Genomic DNA, 11,664 nt, shown 5'->3' on the forward strand with positions numbered 1-11,664 from the left:
TGCTCAGTTAAATAATCCAGTCACAAAAGGACAAGTACTGTACGATTCCACCTACATGAAGTACCTAGGAGAGCCAGAGAGTGGAGTGGGGTTGCCCAGGGCTAGAAGGAGGGATGAATGGGAAGTTAATGTTTAGAAGGTATAGAGTTTCAGTTTGGGAAAAAAATGGAAAAGTTTTGGAGATGATGGTGATGATAGTTGCACAACAATGTGAAGGTACTTAATGCCCCTGATCTGTACATTTAAAAAGGTTAAGATAGTAAGTTATACCATGTGTATTTTACCACAACACAAATGTATCAACCTTGGTTTCAGTGGCCAATGCATTTGCCATACATGTGAAAACAAAAGAGAACATCTTGGAAATTACTAGGTAAGTAGGTGGAAAGTGGTTGAATTTAGAAAATAGTCAACATATATAACTTCTGAAGTTGCATTTAGTAAAGTATGAACAATATGTGCTGCCTAGGATTTTTTCAGCCCTGTCTATGGCTAATAAAGCACTTGCTCATCTGTGATCTCATTTACTTCCAATAGCCTGGGAGGTCAAGAATGTCATTAATTTGGGAGAGCACTGGGAAGGCGATTAAAGGGCTCTCCTTCCCAGAAGGTGGGACCACAATGAAACCAGGATGTTTTTGATGGTCTGCAAATGCAAGGACCATTCGGCCATTCAGGTTGGAATGGAGTTGTGCAGTTCAGAGAACACTCACTAGTGAAAAAGGCTCAACCCAAGCTTCCTTTCTTGAGGGTGAGCAAGTTAGGGACCAGAGTTCTGTAAACCAGCAGCACCTGGGATTCTTCCCCTCACAGCCTGCTCCTCTGCATCTTTCCTTATCGCTAAGGACTGTCCTAGCTGCTCACACCTTTGCTGTCTCCAACGCAGTTACTACCAGTCAGGGATCCTGGATGTAAGAAACAATCTGGGCAGTTTGGGCCAAAAAGGAATTCATTGAAAGTGTTTTCATAGCTTACAGAGTCACAGGGGAGATTAGAGAACCAGTCTTGCAAAGCAGGAACAGAAGAGTCTGATGCTGTTAGGACTTCACCAAGTCAAGCCCACACAGCACTCCAGCGAGAACTTGGTTGTTGCAGGCAAAGGCAGGGCATCAGGTGGCATGGCCACCACTGCAGGCATCAGCCGGTGGCACCCCCTGCAGCTCTGTTATGCTGCTTCTGGGAATTGAAAGTTGGGGTTACTTGTGCTGCCCCGGGAATATCTGCTCTGCTGTCCCTGCTTTCCTGACTCACCAGCACTTGAGTGAAAACCCAGGGTATCTGCTTCTCCCTGAACTAACTGAGAAAGAGCCACACAGTGAGGAGTTCCCAGCTTAGGAAGGAATGAAGGCTGCAGAATCAAACAAAAACTAACTCACTACATGCAGATCCAAAAGAAAAAAAAATCATTTAACCCCTTCCATTCCACTTTCTGAACATCACAAACCTGTCCTCTCTCCACCCTCACTGCCACTACTCCAGTCCCGGTGTCACCATCATCGTCTCAGGCAGATAATGGCGCTCCTCCCTGTCTCTACTTCCAGCCCACCTTCCACACAAGAATGTTTCTAATACAAAATCTGATCGTGTCACCCTTGCTTAAAACCCTCCAAAGCCTTTCCGTTGCCTTTGAGATAAACTCTAATCTTGTTAAAATGGATTAAATGTCTGTCACATCTGTCCCTTTCTTCTCTCAGCCCGTCTCTGCTAGTGTACCCTTTGCAGTGAATGAATCAATAAATGAATAAATGAGTTTGGAAAGGGTCCCAGTGATGATCTACTCCAGCATTTCCCAAATGTCAGTCCTTGGATTGGATGCAATAGAAACACCTGGAAAAACTAAGAAAAAGATGCAGATTTGGGAGCCCCAGGCCTGATCTGCTAGGTCAGAATTTAGGGGGCAGGGCTTAAGAGTTCTCTCTTTCTAAAAGCTGATTGACCAGTGGTTCTGAGCCCCAGCCAGGTGGGGAAAACCTAACCTAATCCATACCCCTCATTTTATGTATGTGGGGTGAGACCCAGAACAGTTAAAGACTCAATGTATATAAATCAAGTTTGGTGGTATAATGATGCAAAACTGTGAACAAAGTTAATGTGACATATTTAGTGCTGTTCATGTCATTATTGTGCCACATGGTAATTAGGCATCAATAGTGGGTAAGTTATCCAGAGGGAGGACTATTATTACAGTTATAGAAACCAAGAATTTTGGGTCAACTTGGGAAGAGGGAAAGGAGACATTGAAAAAGATTGGGATGCTGTCCTGAGGCCCCATAGAGGGCCTCCATGTCTGTCGTCTGAGCTCCAATAGGCCTGATGACAGGTAGGTCTGCCCAAAGCCTTAGGTGGGAGCTGCCTCCAATGCAGGTAAGCCCTTAGATAAGGCTGGAGGAAGACAAAACAGCATCCATCCCCATTTTCCAGGGAGGGGGAGATTGGACTGGGTAGGGCAGCATGGGAAGGGGGAGGGAAAAAAATTGTAGAAGGACTTGGGTCCTTCCACTGTAGGGACAAATGGAAGGCTGGGATTTAAAGAATTCCCCTTTCCTCCCTAATTTCAAAGAGAATCATCTTCCTCACACATTGTGCCCATTGTGCTGTGGATACAGGTTCCAGGCCCACACTCAGGGCTGTGTCCCATTTGCACCCTTTGTCTGAAATGCCTGACCATGGCCCACACATCTCTATATGTCTGACTCCCACTGATCTTTCCATGCCCAGCTCAAATAGTTGTGTTTCATAGGCCTTTCTTGATTTCCTACACCCAACCCAGATAGAATACCGTACCCCAGTCTTAATAAAGTCATGTTCCTCTTTGTGGCATTCATGGCTTCATTATTTGTATTCTTTCTTCTTTTACTTTTTGAGTAAAAAGTGATATCCTCTGTCTCACAGTCCCCCTCTCCAGCCCCCCTGCACAAAACCTATCACAAGGCAAACTTTCAACAAATGTTTTCTAAATCTCCCCAACTAATAATCCATTTGGTTTACTCCCAACTTAAAATGAGTTGGTTTATTTCAATTGCTTTTCAGTTTCCTAGCTGAGAGGCTCTGGTAGTGTAGATGTTTTGATGAGGGAGAGACAGGGAAAGTTAGAGGTGGGGAAGAGAGAGGTACTGATGTCCAGAATCTGGACAAAGGGATGTCTGGATGGGTGGTCCAAACTGTCTCAGGGCTTTTGAGAGAATAGTTTGGTGTTGTTAGATATCTTGACACTGAGGCACCAGGCTATAGGAAGAAGCAGAAGCAGGAGGGAGGGAGAGAGAGAGGGAGGGAGGGAGGGAGGGAGGGAGGGAGGGAGGGAGGGAGGGAGGGAAGGAGGGAGGGAGGAGGAGGAAGAAGAAGAAGAAGAAGAAGAAGAAGAAGAAGAAGAAGAAGAAGAAGAAGAAGAAGGAGAAGGAGAAGAGGAAGAAGAAGAAGAAGGAGAAGGAGAAGAAGAAGAAGAAGAAGAAGAAGAAGAAGGAGAAGGAGAAGGAGAAGGAGAAGGAGAAGGAGAAGGAGAAGGAGAAGGAGAAGGAGAAGGAGAAGGAGAAGGAGAAGGAGAAGGAGAAGGAGAAGGAGAAGGAGAAGAAGGAGAAGAAGGAGAAGAAGGAGAAGAAGGAGAAGAAGGAGAAGAAGGAGAAGAAGGAGAAGAAGGAGAAGAAGGAGAAGAAAAGAAGGAGAAGAAAAGAAGGAGAAGAAGAAGGAGAAGAAGAAGGAGAAGAAGGAGAAGAAGAAGGAGAAGAAGAAGGAGAAGAAGAAGGAGAAGAAGAAGGAGAAGAAGAAGAAGAAGAAGAAGAAGAAGAAGAAGAAGAAGAAGAAGAAGAAGGAGAAGAAGAAGGAGAAGAAGAAGGAGAGTAGTAGTGATGAGACCAAAGCATAGCTGGTCCCTCTTTATACTTTGGCATACTCTTGTTTTGAGCATAGTCCCTTCTCTTCCACAAAAAGATAGTACAGAAAGGAGCCACCCACCAGTCATCCAGCCCCAACTGAGTTTCTGGCCAGCTTGGTGTAGAGGAGAAAAGCACACAAGTCCAGGAGCAGGAACTTTCTTCTCTATGTTCCTGACCTTCCCACAGAGTCTGGAGACTGGCTTTCCTATTTGACTCCCCTTCCCCCAGTTTGATCACATAGTCGCTACAGGGGTCTGTGCTGGGAAGGCCAAACTCATGAAGGGCTCCAAAAGTTGTATGTTATTGCCTGACTTTGTGACCTTGAACAAGTTGCTTAACTCTTAGTTTCCATATTTGTAAAATTGACATAACAATTTATTTTTAAAAGTTGTTGTGAGGATTAAATGTGATTCTCTCTATGGAATGCCTGGCCATGGGAAGTGCTACATAACTGGGATTGATTCCTGTTAGTGATATGCTTGACCTCAGGATCACCTATGACTGACACAGGAGGGAGCAACAGAGTCTCAGTTTCCAGGCCTTGCCCTTTGGGAACTTCCAATCTGGACAGAGAGAGGACACAGACCAAGTGCACAGTTGCATAGTCATGGGCTGCTTTCAATGGAAAACTCTTCCTCTCATAGTTGGGTAACTCACGGCAACCAATCTATGAGGTCATCTGACTTCAAAAGTTCTTTCTCAACTGAGACAATAATGATGACCTGGACCAATTAGATTTTCTCTATTAGGAATCTGAATTATGAGATTCTCTAGAGAGTATATTTTCATTGGTGTTAGGAGTAGAAACTGATGCAAACAGAGACCATGAGCAACTATAAGTAAGTGATAATTTATGCATAAAATAAATTATAAGTAAGCAAAAGGTATGAGTAGAGTGAGGGGTTGGTCTACTGCCTGAGAAGTAGATAAACACAAAGAAGCAGACATGTGGAGTAGAAAACACTTCAGTGACAATGAGAACTGCTGAGGGTGACAATCTGTCCTGATCACTAGAGCCACATGGGATTGACTCAGTCTTCCAGTTTTGATCTCTGCAAAATCCAGTTAAACTTCAGTTCCTGTTCTTCAAGGTTCTTCTTTCTTGGTACCCATGAGGCCTGACTATGTGGTTGAGATTTCTAACTGCCTTGTTTCTTATAATTCTTTTTTCCTCACCCAAAACATATGCATATACTGACTCGAGGTGACCCAAGAAAGCCTCCAGTCCTTTCCATCAGTAGAGCCTAATACATCCACCCTGAACTGGGACTTGGTTCTGAACAATGGTTTCCTTCCTTCTTTCCAAGACCCAGACCCTATCCTGCTGCCCAGATCTCGTGCTCTAAGCTGGGATCCCTGACTTGATAACCTCTATAACTTGCGGCTCTTTCTAGACCTCTCCCATATCCATCAACTCAAGGTCAAGACCTGGAAAGGGTAAATGAGATAACAGGACACTAGGACTCTAGAGGGACATGCAGCGATCTACTTAAATCTGATAGGAGACTGAAGTCAAAGGCAGGAGAAGACCTTGCAGTTCCTGCTGACTACTTCCTGGTCTTCTTCCATCCACACCCCTGAACTGTCCCTTCTCTGCTTCTCCAGCTCCATGGCTCTTCTCCATTCTCCCTGAAGATGATCATTGCCCTCAGGACTCTTGGCATCTAGGCTACTCTGAACCCCACCTTCCTTTTTGGTATGGACAGTACCCTCCTCCCCTCAAATTAAAACAGAATAAGTTGGCATTTTTCAACTTTAGAAAACTAGAAGAAAACCCAACCAACCTACATGGAAAATAATGAAAAGGTCAAGTAAGACACATTTTGTTTGTCTAGCACACATTCTTCATCCTAGAGCTACCAAAGCCTCACCTCGGGTCACCTTGGCTGATATAGGTTTGAATTTGTATCCAGGTTGAGCCTGATCCAGGGATTCTTGGTTGCTGCCACAATTGGCTACCTTGCCTCTCTTTATGGGGCCTCCCTTCAAATCTGGCTGGATCACTTTTTGACACATTAGCCACTCTCATCATTGTAAGTCCTGGCCCCTGGACCTCTTTATACAGGCTCATTGTCATTGTCTTTTTCTATCAGGTCAGTTTCTAAGATGTTGAGAAACCTACCCTTGCTCCTGACCCAAGACTAAATGTGTTGATCACTATTTGTGAAAGAAGGACACAAATGCTTCCCTGGGACTAACTATGCTGGAGGCACTGTGGTTCACACCTGACATTTATTTAATCCTTCACCAGCCTTCAAATTTCACAGATGGTGAAGTGAGCTCAGGAACTGCTTGGAGAGGGAGAAACCGGATGCAGGGCTAGGTGTCTCAAACTCCAAACCCAGTTCTTTGTCATTCACGTGTTCTTGCGGCATCTACACCAGGATGGCAAAGACTGACTTAGGGGTGGCCTGCAGTGCTGTGGTGATGAGGATTATGAGGCTGCATCTATGCTCGGTGGGGAGAGTATCATGATAAATTAGATATGTCTGCCATGGGAACAACTTCAGGGAGTAACAGGCAATACATATGCCATATATTTGCTGCCCTTGGTCCAAGCCATTCTTGTGGCAGCCACATGGTCTTAGCAGCGGGCACCATTATGGCCAGAACCTCTCTGCTTTACATCAGTCTCCCACCATATGGAGGAACATGCCTCTTCTCAACCAGGATTCAAGTAACAACTCTGCTACTTACTAGCCACATGATTTTAGGCCAGTTACTGCACTTATTTGAGCTTCAATTTCTTTGTCAGTATAATACTTAACTTCATGAGGTTTTAGTACATATGAATTAGCATAATGTTTGTAGAGTTTCTGGTATAATGCTTTACACACAATAAGCATCTGACAAATAGTAGCAGCAGTAAATGTTGTTGTTGGCCATCATTCTATTAAGGCCTATTGCCCACACTGTTGTACACACTAATTTCCTGTTTCTATGACCTGCCAAGGCAAGAAGTGCCCAGTCTTCCCAGCTGGCTCACACTCTTCTTCAAGTGCTATCGGACATGTGACAGTCAGTACTGGTTCTGTGTTTACCATGAAGTCCAATTACTCTCCAGTCTACTGTTGGGCATTTCAAATCCTCTCTATGGGCTCCCCCTTGTTAGTGTGATTATATGTCCTAATTGTTTCATTAAGCTTTTTCATGGAGATGCCAGTATTTAAATACCTGGTAGAACATGGAAGCTAATTGTCATCTTAATTGAGAGGATGACCTGGTAAATAATATGTGTAATTTAATTATCAAGGTAAACTCCATAAAGATTAATGAGAAATCAAAACTCATAACCAAAGGTTTTGAAATTTCTGGGCAAGTAATTCCCAAGGTTGGAAGCAATAGGGGTCAGATTATTGTGGCATAGCAGGCTACTGACCTTTTCCCTAACCAGGACCAGAAAATAAGAGCTGTAGCTCTTTCCAGTGGAGGAGAAGGTGGCTCATGGGCCCAGTACTTTCTTCTGATATAATTCTTTTTATTGAGCATTTCTTAGGGCCTTGTGCTTTTCTAGTGAATTAGGACTGCCTCATCCTCCAAGGATATCTACTGTTTTCCCCACATGGTGGGAGTCCTAGCAACTAGTCTCCTGGCTTTGGATTCCCTCTTTCCAGAAACACGTGGCACCTTCTTTCCCCAAGAGGCCCAGGTGTGCCTCATACCCATGCTGTCTTTCCCCTGGGCATGTGTCTGCTCTTCCACTACTGTGGGCTTCCCCCTCTGCAGAATGAACTCTTCAGTAAACAAACTTCCTGTTTCCTCAGACTCTTCAACTGCATAGCTTTCTCTCTCTTGCTAACTGGAACTTGGCTCTTTCCCAAAAATGTTGCTTTCCCTGCAGGCTTCTCTACTAGGAATTGCTCTTTCTTCCATAACCCAGAAATGTCTGTCAGAAGTTGGAGATGGTGCCCTAACTGGTTTGGCTCAGTGGATAGAGTGTCGGCCTGCGGACTCAAGGGTCCCAGGTTCAATTCCAGTCAAGGACATGTACCTTGGTTGCAGGCACATACCCAATAGGAAGTGTGAAGGAGGCAGCTGATAGATGTTTCTCTCTCATCGATCTTTCTAACTCTCTATCCCTCTCCCTTCCTCTCTGTAAAAAATTAATAAAATATATTTTAAATAAAAAAGAAGTTGGAGATGGCTTACTCCATGCTCCCTGATACTGCTTTCAGAAATGGTGCCTCTAATCCCATGCAAAGCCCTGCCTCCCTGAGGCTTGTGTCCCACCCTCTCCTTAACCCTGCCTTCTCCAGGTTCCCTGTGACATCCATCCTCACCCTGCTGCTCCACACTGGGTGATTTTATCATCTGTATGTGCCAGACATTGGGGCGACATATAATGCTGGTGGTCTTGATCTTGGTCCGGCATCTAGAAGGGTTCTGGAATCTGGAGAGGGGGCCATGCATAGATTAAATAGGAGTCCAGAGATAAAACATAATTTTGAAAGGCATTATAGGGAGTCAGATAAGACATAGCTAAAGGAACTAAGTTCTCCTTGTCTCAGGACCCCTTGCTTTTTATTAACACAATTTGTCCTAAGGCAAGGTGGAGATATACACATCAAAGGGTAGGGTTAGGTATAGAATCCATTGTCAGATTGGGGAATTGCCTTCGGCTATTCAGGTGTTTGGCCAGTAGGAGGCAATAACATGTAGATTAAGATGCCCTGAGCTGTCTGGCAGCAAGCAATTATTTTATGCATCCTTTTCAGGTTTGGGAAAATGCTTTTAGCCATTCCCAACAGGCGATAACATATGTGACTCAGCCCTTGTTGAGTCCCCAAGTTCCATCAACCTTTCGATGAAACTCTTGCAATTATGACATGCTGGAACTGGCTTCTGGCATGTGGGCAGAGTGCTTTTCCCTGACATATCGATGTTGAAATTGAGATTACCATGTGACTTGTTTTGGATAATGGAATGTCGACAAAAGTGACAACGTGCCTGTTCTGAGCCAAGGCCTTAAGAGACCTTGCATGTTTCTGATCCTCCCTCTTCAGCCTGGGCCAACACCATGAGAGGAACATGCACTGGCTAGCCCACTGGCCCAAGGAGGATGAAAGGCACATGGAGCAGACCCAGATATGCAGACGTGCAACATGTTGCCGAGCCAACCTGCAGACACATGAGCGAATCAAATAACTGTTTGTTCTCACTGGAAGCCACTGAAACTGGAGGTTGTTTCTTATGCAACAGCCATGTTTGACTAATGCAGTCTCCTTTATCTTAATATCCTTCCTTCCAGATATTTCCCATCAATATTTAAATATATTTAAGTCTCTCCCATCTTACAAAATAAACCCCCAATCCCACCGGTGTCCTCTTCTAGCTATTGCCCTTCTCTACCATTCCCTTCTTAAGTAAGATTCTTGAAGAAGTAACTCTTCTCACTGTCTCCAGGACTCACCTCCCATTCTTGCTTCATTTTCCTGTAGTCCCCGCTGCTCCCTGAAACTGCTCTTACCAGAGTCACCATTTTTCAGCAAATCCTTACTGAGCACTGGCTCTATGCTCTGATTGGACATTGGGATACAAATATGAAAAGATGGGCATGGAGCTCATGGGCTGGGGGCACATAGACAAGTTTCAAGGTGATTACCACCCAGTGTAATTACAGCTGTGCAGGGGTTATGAAGAAAGCACATGGGAGGGTGCAAAACCAGACCTGGAGGTCAGGGAAGTAGCTCTTCAGGAGGTGACATCAAATTGGAAAAAATAACAAATGGGATGACTTAGCCAGGCAAGGAAGGGGAGGAAGTTCCAACTAATTGGGGAAAACGTGGTATTTTTAAAAGTACAAATCCCATCAAATCACTGACTTGCTTAAAGTCTTCAAAAGTCCCCTTTGTATCCATGCAATCAAAGAAGGGCAGATTCTTTTTTTTTTTTTTACTATTTTATTATTTATTTATTTTTTTAATTTTTTTTCTTTATTGATTAAGGTATTACATATGTGTCCTTATTCCACCATTACCCCCCACCTCCCATTTATGCCCCCACCCCCCTGTGGTCTGTGTCCATTGATTAGGCTTATATGCATGCATATAAGTCCTTTGGTTGATCTCTAGAAGGGCAGATTCTTGTTCATAATTTTGTCCCCACAGGCTCACAGTAAGAATTTGATAAATATTTTGGTAATACAAAAGAATTAACGAGACATTCATAGGTGAAACATAAGAGGCACAGTTTGCTAAATTCTCTAGAAGGCTATTGTTGATTACTGAATGCTGTAACAAGACTAGCATTCATGTGATGTCTAGTTTACTGTTGACTGCATGGTTGGTGCTTAATAAATGCTTGTTGAATACACATATGTGTGGTAATTTAAGGGACCTAAATTATAATATGTTGTAACCCTCACAACATCTAAGAGAGAAAAAAAAATTCTTAAAGGTCAAGCAAATTTCCCAAGATCACCCAACTAGCAAGTCATGAGTGACAGTTGGATGTCAGGGCTTCCAGTGACAAAGTCTATGCTCTTCCCAGGAAACATGTACAGGCCAGTTTTATGTAAATTGTAGCATTGGAGAGGCCTTTTCACAGGTGAGATGTAAGCTGGGCTGTGACGGGCCAGAAGACCAAAAGTGGTTCAGAGGACCAGCATGAACACAGGAGTGGAAAAGACGACAGAAGGGAGATTGGCATGCTTCAGACACAGGGCTGGTGGACTCACATCTGAGGGGCAGCTTGAGTTCACAGCTGACTCTGAAGAGCTCCACTCTAACCCTAATATTTGAGCATCGCATGGTTTCTGATTACACACATCCTGGGAAAAAAGGAAACATGATCACTAACATGAGGAATGTCATCAAAGAGGAGACAATATGTCACAGCTGTGCAAGCCTCCATAAGACATTGGTATATACTCATGATGCTAGATGTGTGTGTGCAGGTTCCAAAGTGGGCCACCCTTCAGGACCAGCAAAATCTGCCTATTTCCTAGACAAAGCTGTGTGAACAACTGGAAATGGTAAGGCCTTGAGTGAACTTAAGTGTAGTTATAAGCTAATCTGCTTGCAAATTCTTCAATGGGCATAAAGTCTCTTCTGCAAGATGATTAAATTCTAGAATCCACTGTGCAATATCATGCCTGTGGTTAACACTGTACTGTGCACTTAAAATTTTGTTAAGGGAACAGATTTCATGTTCTCTCTCTCTCTCTCTCTCTCTCTCTCTCTCTCTCTCTCTCTCACACACACACACACACACACACACACACACACACACCACAAAAAGGCACAAGGAACCTTTTAGAGGTGATGGATATATTTATTACCTTGACAGTTTCATGGGTATAGGCTTATGTCCAAACTCATCAAATTATGTGCATTAAATATATGCAGTGTTTTGTATGTGAATTTTACCTCAAAAAATAAAAAGAAACTAGAGAATGTAGCTTTATTAGACAAAGACCAAAACTGAGGTAGAGGGAGAATTGGAGACATCTCTGAGACATGGGTGCTGCCTGGGCCCGCACTCTGCCATGGTGGGAGTGGCATCTGCATGTGGTACACAGTCTGATGAGCACTAAGGTTGAAGCTCATAAATGTTAAAATCGATATTCCATGTCAGTTGCATTTACACAGACTTCCCCTTCTCAATTTTGAATAATTTCTTTGTTTAACCAAGATTTTCCTGTCACTAGGTTTTTTAAGCTTACATTTCAGAGATTTTATGTCTTATAATTTTCACTTCTTCTTTATTACCCAGCAGTACTTGCACACAGATAAACAACAGTAGAAACTACAGCTGAGCAAACAGAAAATAATAAAATTCACCTGCAACCTTAGCA

The sequence above is a fragment of the Plecotus auritus genome (assembly GCF_963455305.1).
Source record: "Plecotus auritus genome assembly, chromosome: 9".
NCBI classification, from domain to species: domain Eukaryota; kingdom Metazoa; phylum Chordata; class Mammalia; order Chiroptera; family Vespertilionidae; genus Plecotus; species Plecotus auritus.